Below are 13,746 nucleotides of genomic sequence, written 5' to 3'. Positions count from 1 at the left end.
CAGGATCGTTTCATGCTGCCTGGAGTTTTCCACTCTAGCAATTTTCCCTTGGGCTTTTCCCCCTCCCACTTGTTTCCATATTTCCTCTTTCTGGGAAGCTCGACTGGGTCTCGCTTTCTTTCATTCAAGAAGCAAAGTGGCTGGCTGAATAGCAGGGAGGATCTTCTTGGCCAAGTGAGAGCCTGAGCTTCCTCCCTTTATAGTCAATTGCAAATCTTCCATTGACTTGGTGTTTAAAAATCAAAGTATAAAAGAGTATGGCTACACTATGGTGACTAAACTGCCATAGCTATGGCACCATAGCTGTGGATAACCCCGTAGTGTAACTCAGCCTCAGTGGAAGGGGTTTTCCTTTACTGTAGGAACAGCACCTCCCTAACTGATGGCCGCTAGGTTGTCAGAAGAATGCTAGCTAGACACCTCGCTCTGTCTACACTGAGGGTTAAGTCAGCATATCGACATCATTCCGACCTGTGGATTTTTCACACCCGTGAGCAATGTAGGTATGTCTACCACATCTTTAAGTGTAGATCAGGACTAAGCGTTGGTCAAAGACCTCTAGGTGTGTTTTATAGAATGTAGACAGGGACTCAGAGTCCTCAGCATGAGGGGCCAAATGCAGCCTGACATGAATGTGTGAGTCTCCCATAAGCCTCCAGGCCAACTGTTCAGTAATTGGGTATGAGCCAGTGCTAACAGGTAATTTACACCAATTGGCATCTCATATCTGAATTTGGCCCACTGAGCCGGAGCGTATGAGAGTGGTAGGCCTGGTCTATGCTTAAAAATTAGATTGACCTAGGTACGTCACTCAAGACTGTGAAAAATTTCTCACCTTGGCCACCATGGCTAGGTCAGCAGAGGAATTCTTCTGTTGACCTAGTTACCACCTCTTGTAGAGATGGATTAATTACATCAGTGGAAAAAACCTGTCCGTCGATGTACGAAGCATCTACACTACAGCACTATAATTGCACTGCTGCAGTGCCGTAGCTTTGCCACTCGACAGACTGTAGCGTTAAGCATGCCCTTAAGTTAGATTCTCACTAGAGTATGCCTACACTACAGTCTCACAGCTACAGCCCGGCAGCTATGCCTCTGTTGCGTAGATGCTTCCTGCATAGACTGAAGAGTTTTTCCATTGATGTAGGTAATCTACCTCTCCGAGAGGCTGAGGCTAGGTCTTCCATTGACCTGGCTGCCACTACACCAGAATTTAGGTCGACCTAATTATGTTGCATGGGGCATGAAATTTTTCACAGTCCTGAGCGATGTAGCTAGGTTAACCTAAGTTTTAGGAGACAGAGATGCATGGTAGAAAAAGGGCATTTAAGAGCAGGGGGATAAGAAGGTGTAGGTTAAAGACTAATTTACACCTTCTCATGACTCCTCAGACAATAATTCATACTAACAGACTACCATACACATAGGTCAGTGGGTCTAAGTAGGTCTAAGGAAGTTCTTTTCCATCTTTCACATTATCTCTGCATTTGGCTCAAGTGTATCCAAAATACAATGAACCAGGTCTAGCCCTCAAAGTTTTATAGTAAAACCTGTTGTGCTAGCAACCTACAGATACTCATTTGGTGAATTACCATATAAAGGTTTCAGCACTATTTAGGACTTCTTGTCCTTGTCTATTTGTATCCTTGGCTATCTGTCTCTAACTCATCCACAAAGCCAGTGCTAAAGAGATGTCTATGGTAGGAATTTAAGGCTAGATTGCACAACCTTTACTTACTCATGTTGGTGAACACTTAAACAAGTAGTTACATTAGCCCAGTGTAAGGATTACACAACCTCACCCTTGATATTTGGCAATCATTTCCCCACTGATCTTTTGCAGGGAAGCTCAGAAACACCTAAGGGATCAAACTTTATATGGTGTAAATTGAAGATATCTAACTAATGGCAGTTATTGCTTTGCACCGTAGCAGAAGAATCCCAATCTAAGGGGTTTCGGATCTCCAGGAGGTCCTGATACAATAGATCTCTGAACTGGGGATCCTAATCAAAGGCTTAGTAAGTCAATAGAGCTAGGACTCAGAAGCGTTTACACCAGCTGATGATCTGCCCTATCAAGTGTCAGAGTGAGCATTCTCCGATTTCTGATCAGCAAAATCAAACTTACTCAGAAATAATTAATGGCCACATGTGAACTCATACCAAAAACAACAACAAGAGGTGAATTAAAGCCAATTCTGTTATTTCGGTGCAAGTTTGTGTTTGGATGAGGCCAGAGATGTGGCCTGAAACAAGGGCGGGGGGGGGGGGGGGGGGGGGCTGATTCCTAAAATGAAGATCCTTTTCTCTCAAGTGTTTTAGCCAAACAAATGTTGAAACAATTCAGCAGTGCCAACTCTCAGGATAGCTGGAGTTTTTCCTCTAAGCCCCAGCTTCTGACCATTGCATGAGAATGTTGCCTTTCATATGAACAAAAACACACTTCTAGCCTTCCTGGTATGGTTTCAGAGGGAGAAGAAAAAAAAAACCTCTGAAATACAAACACTCAAGACTCAGATAGCAAAAGATGAACACAATAAACCCAACATGTATTCTTTTTGAAGTCTCAGCTATGTTAAACCAGTCGCAGGATCTTTGATTGCTTGGGCTCAGCAAGTTTGCCAATATGAGTGCCCAACATTAGGCACCTCCTGAAAAGTGCCCTGATTTTCAGAGGTGCTGAGCAGCTGCAAAGTCCAGTGAAGTCAATGGGAATGGCAGGTGCGCTAAACAAGATCTCATTTAGGTGTCTAAAGGCGCATTTAGAGGGCTACAGTGCCATTAAAAATCTCTTTCACACAGTGCCTAACTTTAACTCTCTAGTCAAAATGTTCAAACAGCCTGAATAAAAATCACTTCCTTTCTCAGTCAGGTTTGACTTCTTTCATTTCTCAAGGATAAACCTACTAGTTCCCTAGTCATCCATATAGTCCTCCAGGGGAGAGGAGATTAAGATCTAAATGCAAAAAAACAAGGCTTGAAAAACAAGACGCTCTCTGGTCAACTTCCCTCACTCTTCTCAGAGAGCTGGAGTACAGGGGTCAACCAGAGAGCACTCTGCCACTACCACCTTTGAGATCTTCTTTATACATCGAAAAAATGAGAGCATGAAACATACCCATTCCCTTCCACTTTGCAAGTCACCTTTGGAGACCATATGAAAATGAACTAACTTTAAAGAGCTGAGCATCACTACTTTTATACTTCTCCCCCACCCCGCCCCTGTTTATGGATCTCTACTGTTTATTTCCCCTCTGTGGGGTAGGACTTAACATTTATTAATAGTGACTATCCCCTCTTGCCTAAGGCCTCTGCTGCTCTAGTCTTTCCAGGTCACTTGGCAGGTTGTTTCTGTCCCCCTGTGTGTTGGCAGGACTCTGCTGAAGGCCACACAGATTGGAAGAAAAGGAGAGTGACAAATTCTTGCCCTGACTTTTGAGGAGTTTGGAACCACAGGATCATCTGCTCCTGAAGGATCAACTAACCAGACACTGGTGGAGCAATAAGCCTGGGAAATCAAAGGCATTCCTAAGGTCACGTCTACACTAGTCTGTTTTCTGAAATGTGTCCCACTCTATCCAACAGTAGTGCAGTTCCACTAGTGATAGCAATGGTGAGACTCCAGGCACCCCCCGCTGTGCTAGACACCCCATCATCCAGCCCTGCTTGGAGAGGAGCCTGAGACACTCGGAGCTTTGAGTGGCCAATACAGATTGTAATTATTATAGAAGGATGACATATTTAAGCTTTTGTCTAGGAGATATCTGAGAAAGCGGTCACCGAGCAAAGAAAAAGATTGACAGAGATGCGGGTGCCATTAATAGGCCTTGTTTTTTTAAAGAACGGAGAGGAGATGTTTATTCATAACTAGTGGCTATCTTCTGGGAAAATGCCATGCAACACATAGGAAACACACTTGAGAAATTCTTATTGAGTCTTTGTAGAAGATCAAAAATACTTCTGAATGCTGATATGCCAATTACAACCATAAACACTAATTGGGGAGCAGCTCCCACAGTTTGGGGGATCAGAAACCATTAATCACGTTGTAATTCACTGAGAGTATTAGTGGCACAGTGCATGTCAATCAAGATATCCAACCCTTAAATCACAAAGGCTCTGAGATCTACTGAGCTGACACAAGTCAAAGGAGATACCTGCTGAACCTGTGGAAGGAGGAGATGTGAATTGATTGGCTTGCTCAGTCCATCACTGAGATGTCAGACTTGTACTGTAATTAAAATAGTCTATTGACTAAGCAGGAGTAGAACAGGTTAGTCTGCTGCTCAGTCCTGAAGCTCATTTACTTGGATTTTCTCTCTAATTTCTTGATCAAGCCAACCTTGGTTTATTTAAGCGAATGGGAATTGTGGAACATCATGGGGAGCAGGTACAGCTGACCATTTCCAGAGGAAGGAAGCTCAGAGGAGGCGGAATGGGGATAGAAGTGCCAGCATTTTGGATCTGTCACTGGAGCCTCAGTTTGCTACGCCTGCTGGCATTTCTTGTCATCAGTGATTGGGTGGGTGCCTATGAGTTCTCCCAGCTCAGGAGCACGGTCCTAAACAACATACTGTCCTCAAGAACCAGCGAGCCAGTGTCCTCACTTTGCTTGGAGTTTTTCTGTCACTCCTGAAGGACCAACCCTCAAAAGAAGCTATGCCAATGTACCATCTTGGGGCAGAGTTATTACTGTGTCTGAAATCTTACTGCTCCCTCCCACTTATGGGTCAACTGTTTGGCATGCTTGTAGTATTGCTTCTTGTCCAATTTCCTGGCACTTAGTTATTTGCAACTATTACATCCACAGAGGAAGGAAGGTCCACTCATGAGGGCGCTTGCCTGGGATTCCAGAGACCGAGGTTTAATTACCTGCTCTGCCACAGACCTTGGGCAAATCACTTAGGCTCAGATTTCTAAGGGTACTGAAATCCGTGGGAGCTGGGTGCCTAAACAACTTTACAAATCCAGCCCTTAGTCTCTCTGTGCTTCAGTTCCCTGTAAAATTAGCTTCAAGGTTCAGGGCACACTGCACCTGTGTTCCTGCTCCATGGTTCCTTGAGGGCTCCCACTCTAGGCTCCTGGCTCCTCAGCCATCACCTCTCTTGGGCAGAGACCCACGACAGTTTCAAAGATGTTCTGGGTGCACTTCTCCCCACACTTTTTCATTTACACATTCTCTGTCCATGGCCACAGAAAGTACTGAGACCTCCTCCTCAGTCTTCTCCTGCCACTGGCCAAGATGACCAACCAGCAGTCCCAGAGGAAGAAGCTGGATGGGCTGGTCCTTTGGAACCCTGGGGGCCAATTTGTAGCCATTCAACTATTCACAGATCTCCATGGAGTTCCTTTTGGGCAGCATCCACTAACTCTTGGGATACTTTCTCACATAGTGGGTGTTCTCAGGTTCTCAGCTTGGTGTCACCCTCTGGATTCCTTGTTTTGCCCCACTCTGTTTGTATTTTTTGCTCTCTCCTTCCTTCCCCTCCCCCCATTTAACTGATTTCTGGGCTCTGCAGCCTCTCCTCTCAGGAGAGGAGAGAGGCCTTGTTTTCCTTGTCATCTCTGCTCACATAGGCTGATTGTAGTTCTGTTGGGTTTTAGAAGCATATGCCACCAGGCAATCATCTTGCAGGACAACCCCCAACCCGTATGAACATGCATTCACTGAGATCCTCGGTTCTTAACCCAAAGTATTTCAATACCAGTGCTTCTGTGACAGCTTGTTTGTAAATAGCTGGCTTTTGCTAGTCATGACTCTGCTATCCTGTACCATCCACAACCAGAATTCTGAGGAGACTTAAGTAACAAGTGACGGGTGAATCTGTTTAGATACGTTAATGAACTCATTCATCTCCGTAATAACTTTTATTTTAGGTCCTTTTCAACTATGCAGTTACTTCCACCTTTCTGGAGCTGGGTCAGACACCTTGTCACCAAGTAGGTGTCCTACATAACTAATATCCTCAACCTAGTTTGGCAGCGGTTCCTGTTCAATTTAAGGCTTTATTATTTTTCATGCTGGAGAACACTGTAGTTTCTTATTGTGCTCTTGATCATTTTCACCCCATGTGAGGAGACTGTCAATTCCACCCGAGCCAGATCCTCAAAAATTCAGGACATGATGTTTTTGAACACCTTTGGCAGAGGCAATTCCAAGGGAAAGTTGCTTAAAAATATCTGCCTAGAGGGGAGTTGAAGGTGTTGAGTCAAACCTGCCAAAAACCCTTGGCTTCTACCCAAAACCAAAAATATTCTTGTATTTCAAAGTCTAGTCATGACCTCCTCAAGTGTTCTCAGGGGGGTGGACTCACATTAGATACCCTTACTTGGATCTATACTACTCCTGAGCTTGTTTGATTTTATTACAGTAACCATACTATTAATCAGAGCTGGTCTCTACCTGGTGTTTATCACTGTATTCTCTCTAAGGGTAGACTTTGCATTCTAGAAAAGCAGTCAAAAGTCTGCAGTGTCACACTTTCATTTGAGAAGTGCAGTTTTCATAGCCCTGCAAATAACCACTGTTCTTTACAATGCAAAGTCCATGTTTCTCACGAACCTTGGCCTGGCTATCAATTATACTATCAATGCCTTGGGTTCCACTTTGTCCATCTGCCCAAATTCACATAACAGCTTTAATACATAGGACTGCAACATGACAATCAATGGTCTCACCTAGCAGCTGGAGTCTTGCAAAGAGAACATGATTTTCCCAGGTAACACTCTTGCTGGGATTATAGTAGTCTTGGAATTCATGAATGATCCTATCTTGCTGTTTGCAATCCCCTTCATGCTCCTACTAATACATGCAATAGCTCTTCAAACCTGCTGCATGCAGCAGAGTAAGAAATTTCACTTCCTCCAGTTTCTCTACAACTCCCTTGCTTCCAGAAAAACTTCTAAGCACTGCAATCACCTCCTCCAGTTTCCTGATCCCAGTCACCTGATATAGGGCTGGGTTAGTAAAGGACAAGGATCAGCAACCACTGATTGCAGAGGTGGTTGTTATATTCCCTGTTTGTTTGGGGGCTTCATTTTATAGCCTCTTGTGAGAGCCCCCACATTGATTAGGGAGACAGAAGATGAAGCCAAATACCATTTCCCCAGATGGGGACTGCAATCAGGGAACTAGTCTCTGCTGAGGTTTCACCCTCCACAATCATTGTGATATTCCTGTGCCTTTGAACAATAATAAAAGGCAAAGCCCCTATAGGATCACAGGACTCTGAACAATAAACAGCTTGTCAGCCTGGCTTAGTGGATAAGGTACCAGCCTGGAAGTTAGCACAGCCAGCTGCTGGCCCCATCTTTGACTTGCTAATTCATGACCTTGGGCAAGTCACTTGCTCTCTTTCTGACCCTTCAGAGTAGCAGCCGTGTTAGTCTGTATTGGCAAAAAGAAAAGGAGGACTAGTGGCACCTTAGAGACGAACAGATTTATTTGAGCATAAGCTTTTGTGAGCTACGATGAAGTGAGCTGTAGCTCACGAAAGCTTATACTCAAATAAATTTGTTTGTCTCTAAGGTGCCACAAGTACTCCTGTTCTTTTTCTGACACTGTTTCCCCATCAATAAAATGAGGGTAATTAGCCACACCTTTGTAATGTGCTTGAGACTGAGGGAGGGAAATGCCATGAGGGTTCTATGTATTCCATAATGATTAGCAGGCCCTTTTTATTTTTTCCCTATTCCCAAAGGAAGGGCATGCAGCTGACATGCTGTATAACTCTGGCTGGATGTAAAGCATTTGATACAATGACTCATGGAAATCTTATGAGGAAAATCAGTTCAAAGTGGCTGGGACATGCAGGCTGCAGGTCTGTGAACAAAAGACATGCTAAATGGCAATGTACTGAGTTGGGGCGGGGAGAAATCAATCCCTGCAGGGAGCAGGGTAAGCCTGATTTCATTGTTAACGCTCTGGCTGCAGAAGTAAACAGCACGCTAATTAATTTAGCAGCTGACACAGAATTAGCAGACAACACAATGCAAACAGAGCGAGAAGGGGGAATGATAATTCAATGGAGCAGAGGTGTTGGAAATCACAGAATGAGATTCTGGAAAAAGGGGAGCGAATCCATTGCGGGGGGAAGATAGGAAAGTTGATCAAGGGGAGTAAGACTGTGTGTGGGTGGTGCAGTATACTTGTGTGTGGATGGGGGCACAGACCCATATACACTGCTGTGAGTTTGGGTGGGTGGGTGGACAGCGCACTGCTCTGTCTGTGGGTGGGTGTGATCGTACAGTTTGTGTGGGTGGGCGTACAGCATACTGCTGCGAGTATGTAGGCTGTACAGCTGGTGCCTACATTGTGTACGCTTCAGAATACATCCTGACAGACAACAACACAGCTAGAGAAGGTGCCTGAGACACTGGAACTCCATCAAACTTCCCTGCAGACAGAGAACACAGGCTCAGAGAGGGCCTTCTGGAGAGATTCTCCAGGGACTTGGAGTCACAGTTCAGGGCAACTTGTGATTCCACTGAGGGCACCCACTCTAGGTTCCAAGCACCCACCCGTCAACCCTCTGGGTAGAGACCTACATCTCTGTTCCTCCTAACGGAGGGTTTTCCAGGCTGCACAGTGCCTTGCCTACACTGTGATATCCCCAGCAAGACAGACTGCCTAGCCAGACCAATGTCTGCACTTTGCTTTTTCTCTGAAGGCTAAAGCAAGGTAATTGGCAGCAGTTACGAGTCACCGCACAGCTCTCTCCAAGCAGGCACACTTATTCTTCGGGTGAAAGCATTCCCAAGAACGTACATAAAAACAACAAAAGTTCTTATATGCATGCTAACTCTTTCAGAGGTCACCCATTAGTCACACGGGGCCATAGTACGCCGAGGTCCTTCCAACACTTCCCAGGCAGGATTGGGGACCCCCCTGGACAGAAGGTTCTGTCCATTTAGTGGATCAGAAAGAAGGCCCTGAGTCATTTTAAACTCAGGCTATTTACACAAAAGTCCATTCTTTGTCTGTCGGTCTCTGGAGAATCCAGTTTAACCCAGTACAGAGGAGCCTCCCCAGGGGGTGGCACCTCTCTGGAGTGTTACAACCTGAGTGAATTTGCCTAGTTACCCCTCCCTGTTCTTAGTTCCTGGGGGGCTGTGGTTCCCCCCACGGAATCATATACAAACCTGGCCCACAATGATACATACATTAATACAGTGAGGTCTCCCAAAGAGATTGTAGGAACTTGCCATCTCTGTCACCTCTCCCCACTAAAGGAGTGGGTGTAACTAAGGTGCTTGACCTGTATCCTAGGAGAACCCACAGGTTTATTCTCTGGACGGCGTGTCATAATTCTGCCATAGGCTGGGCAGTGCACCGCAGCTGCTTCAGTGTCCCTACGTTTGGCTGGAGACACTGCCATCCCCATGCTCTGTGCTATCTCTGGGACCCTGGCAAGGACAGGCAGAGAGCTTATTTCCCTGGCCTGGGCTTCAGGATTCAGAGAATTTCCCTTTAAGTCAGTTGGTCTCATCCCTCCCCTGGAGCAGGCGGCTCTCTCACCCCTTCTCTCCTCAGGTATTCGTCTGTGTAACCCTTCTGCCCGTCAGAGTTGGCAGCAACAAGGGCCAGGTTCAGCGTCTAGGGGTTCTGTTCCAACAACACAACGCAAAACCAGCTCGAGCCCCCACCCAGTGACCTGGGATAACTACATACCACCCTCCCTGGGCACCTCCAAGAGGCAATATTTCCCCTCTCGCAAGCACAGAGTCTGAGTGTAGCAAAAGCCTTTTAATAACAGAGAGAAACTATGTGGCATTATGTTGGGGAAACACCACAAACAGGATTTGTAACACAAACCATGAGCAAAACCCACCCAAGCAAATTGGGCCGTGTCCTTTCCCTTTGGTCCTTGAGTCCAGCAACCCCAAAAATCACCCAAGGTCCCAAAAGTCCAACAACCCAAAAGTCTCTGTCCCTGGTCAGTGCAGCCCCAGAGTTTGAAAGTTTATCTGCAGAATTTTACCTCCCAGCTTGGGTGGAAATGTGGGGGGGTTAAGGGGCACCTTACGTGGTCCAAAGCCGACTGCTCTGCCTCTCCGTGGGGCTCCGCTCTGCTCTGCTCCACCAGCCGTTCCACGAGTCACTCTGCTCCGCCAGCCACTCCGCTCCACCAGCCGTCCCATGAACTGCTCCAGCCATCCCATGATATATTGTCAGCCCCCTACCCCCTACTTAACACAGCTCTCAGTGACTTCAGCTCTTAGTAATTTTAGCTCTTTAGTGATTTCAGCTCGTAGTAGGGGAGCCTCAGTGCTGGTACACCATTAGCCCAAAGTGAATTCAGCTTAGCATCCTGTAACTAGACTCCTAATAGAATCAAAATTAGCTCTGATATTCCACAATGGAGACAGTGCAATTACTGTTTCAGGCCCTCACCAGGGAGCTCATACCCCCCAGATTTAACAATTTTACTAATACCTATCTCCCAGCCTCTCTCAATTCAGTAGGTTTTGGAACCCACATCCCTTGCCTAGCAAGTGCTGCTTAGTTGATGGCGAGTCCCTCCATTATAACAAAAGGCCAAGTACAGTTCCACTGTCCTAGATTCACATAATAAGGATAATAATAATTTATTCTTCCTGTCCCAATAACAGAGAAATTGGGGCTCCTACAGCAGCCAAAGTGACCATCTATGCAGGGTGGGTGCGCCTATGCAAATGAGATCAGCCCCTGAAGTTCTTTTCCACAATCCGCCACAACTCACCACCAGATGTCAGAGTACAGCTCATCCTGACTCTGCTTAAATTTGCATATACTGGGAAGGGAACCAGATTCCTCTTGGATTCTGGAGGGGGGAGCCACTGCCGTCCTCCTTGTCAGCTACCCTGTTTGCATTTTGTCTGACAGTCCCTTGCCTGTCGGGAGATCACTGGGGGTCTGCCCTCCTGCTTTTAAAGCCTTAACATAATTTCTCCAAAAGCAAGTAATATGGAATATCTACACCCAGACACCTGACCCTTCCTGGGTCTCTACAGAAATCTGTGATGGTGTCTACACCAGGGACTTTAACCCAAATTTCACCCCCTGGGAGTGTTTGATGGGGTTTCATAACATACAGCTTAACTCTAGTCTTAGCAGCCCCAAAGTCACTCCCACTGGTGATTCCATGGATCGGCACCCAGGCAGGTTCAGGTGGACACGTGGGTGGTGCTTTGGGGTGTGGATGTCTCAGTATGAGCATTAGATGTCATCGGGGATTGGCTGTGCGACTTTCTCCCTCCGGAGATTCAGCCACACAGTTAACTCTGTGAGGTTAGGGTACAGCTGGCCTTCCCAGCAGTGCACTGGGTATCCCTGGCAAAGTGACCCCACTGGCCACATATGGGCCACTGCTTTTCCCCACTCACCCCTGGGCTTCTCAGAGGTGGCTTCCCTCTGCTTGGACCCGATCCCTGTCTTCTGATCTCATTCCATTCCTGTTAGGTTTTCTATCAAACCCAGGCTGACTAGCCACATAATAGTCTGCTTATTTCCCAGCTATGGTTACATCTCTGGATTTTTCTGTTAGCCATGATTTCAGGTCAGGGTGGCAGAGTTAACAGAAACATTCTATACCCATTAATTTGTAGGCCTCATTGATCATGGTATTCCCCCCCTCCAGTTTCCCTTTTTTTTACATAACCCCTAACTTGCGTTGAAGCCTCACAGAGGTCATGTCCCCTTTTTCTGACCCCCCCCCCCCCCCAACCTTCTCCTACACGCTTCACGGGTCAGTTAAACTTGTGCAACAAAGCTTGTTTGCATGGCTCATAGTATTGTCCTCTCTGCCCATAAGGGTGGAAATTTCCAAAGCCTTGGCTCCTGACAAGGTGGAGCCAGATACTGTCCTCCAGCCCCACCTTGTTCAACTGACATCCCATTTCAAAAACATTTAGAAACACCCCTTCCCTAAAGTCATGTGGTACCTAGGCCACTCACTAGGACAGGCACACTGGGCACACTGGGACTGGCTCCACATACCAGATTATGGTTGTGCTGGCACAGTCTCTCCATCTCAAGGTGATGTTGTTGAAGCTGGTCCTGCTGGTGCAGTCTCTCCATCTTCAGCTGCTATTGATGCTCCTTGTCCTTCTCTCATTCCTTATGCTGGTGCTAGTTCTCCTTGTGCTGGCACTCCTGGTCTGCAAGCAGCTGGGTTTCCATACGCAGTCAGTCCCACTCCAGGTGTATCATCTCTTGGTCCACCTGCGCATCTGACCATGATCCCACTTGCAGTGACGCATTCAATCTGGGAGCCTCCTCCCAGCCTCACTCCATGGAGTTGGCTCCAAGATTGTCTCTGCCGGTGGGCCAGATGTTCCCTGTGAACCTGGACTATCATTCCTCTTCTGGTCATGAGAATACAGTAAGTCAACTAGCTTTGTCTTTCTTCACTCCTTAGTGCAGAGTTACCTTTCTCTCCATAGTTCAACCAGCTGACCTTTCTTCAGCCATCCATAACTCATTTTGACCTGTCTCTCTTTTTGCTCTTCCATTCCTCAAAAGACCATGAGCCCTTCCTCTGGGCTTTTCCCATCTACGCTACTTGCTGTCACTGCACTTATGGCAATTCAGGCAGTTACAGATTCCACACACGTTCCCACAATATATATCACAGTTCAGCACAACTGTACCTGTATTTCCTCCTCCTGGGCCACCAAGTGCACCCACTTTAGGTTCCTTGGCCCTCTGCTGCCACCTGTCTTGGGCAGAGACAGGGGTCTTGTTCCCTCCTGGCTGGGGTTTTTCCAGGCTTCACAATTCCTTGCCGACATCCTTGATATCCCCAGCAAGTCAGATTGCCTAGACAGGCCAGTGACTACACTTTGCTCTAGCTCTTCAAAGGCTATAAGCAGCATAATTGCTCACAGTTATAAGTTACTACCCAGCTCTTTCTAAGCAAGCACATTTATTCCTAAGCATTACCGAGAAAGCATTACTGAGAAAACATAAAAACAATAAAAGTTCCTACAAGCAGGCTAAAAGCTTACCAGGGGCCACCCATCAGTCTTATGGAGCCCCAGGGTTCTTTGTGGAACCCTTCCACAATGATTGCCCTCCGTTCTCCCCAGACAGAAGGTTCTGTCCATTTGATGAATCAGAAAGAAGGTTCCCCCCGAGTTAGTTCAAACTCAGTCGATGTATCCAAAAGGCCTTTCTTTGTCTGTTGGTCTCTGGAGAATCCAGTTTGAATCAATATACTGGCCAGCCTGCCCAGCAGGTGGTACTGCCCTGGCGTCTTAGGACCAGAGTGAATTTGCCTACTCACCCCGCACTGTTCTTAGTTCCTGAAGGAGCTGTGGTTCCCCCTCTCCCATGGACTTTCATCCAATCCCTGGCCCACAATGATACATGCCTGAATATGAGAAGCTCTCCCAAAGAGAGTGGAGAAATTGCCATCTCTGTCACACCCAGGTGAACTGTGCCACTTTCGGCCCAATGGAAGCACTGGATGAGAAGCTACTGATGAATGCCAAAGTGCATGAGTGGTGGGAGAAGGGATCTGATGCGATGTAAAATTCATAATGCATAGCAATATTTTGCCCTCCCCGCCGAGGCTACATGTGCATGAGGGGGTGTGATTTCCCCTGCTTGTGAACGCCTACTGGCGTTAGCGCACATTGCGCTAACGTGAGCACAAGTAGTAGTGTGGCCAAGGTAGCAGAGGCAGCAGCAGAGAAGACACAGCTGAGCCATTCTGAGAACATGTCCTTTAGCTAAGGCATGTCGCCTCTGCTTGTTGTGGG

Source organism: Chelonia mydas, chromosome 10, assembly GCF_015237465.2.
Source record: "Chelonia mydas isolate rCheMyd1 chromosome 10, rCheMyd1.pri.v2, whole genome shotgun sequence".
Classification (NCBI taxonomy): domain Eukaryota; kingdom Metazoa; phylum Chordata; order Testudines; family Cheloniidae; genus Chelonia; species Chelonia mydas.
The sequence above is the reverse complement of the archived record's forward strand: the minus strand, read 5'-3'. Positions refer to the sequence as shown.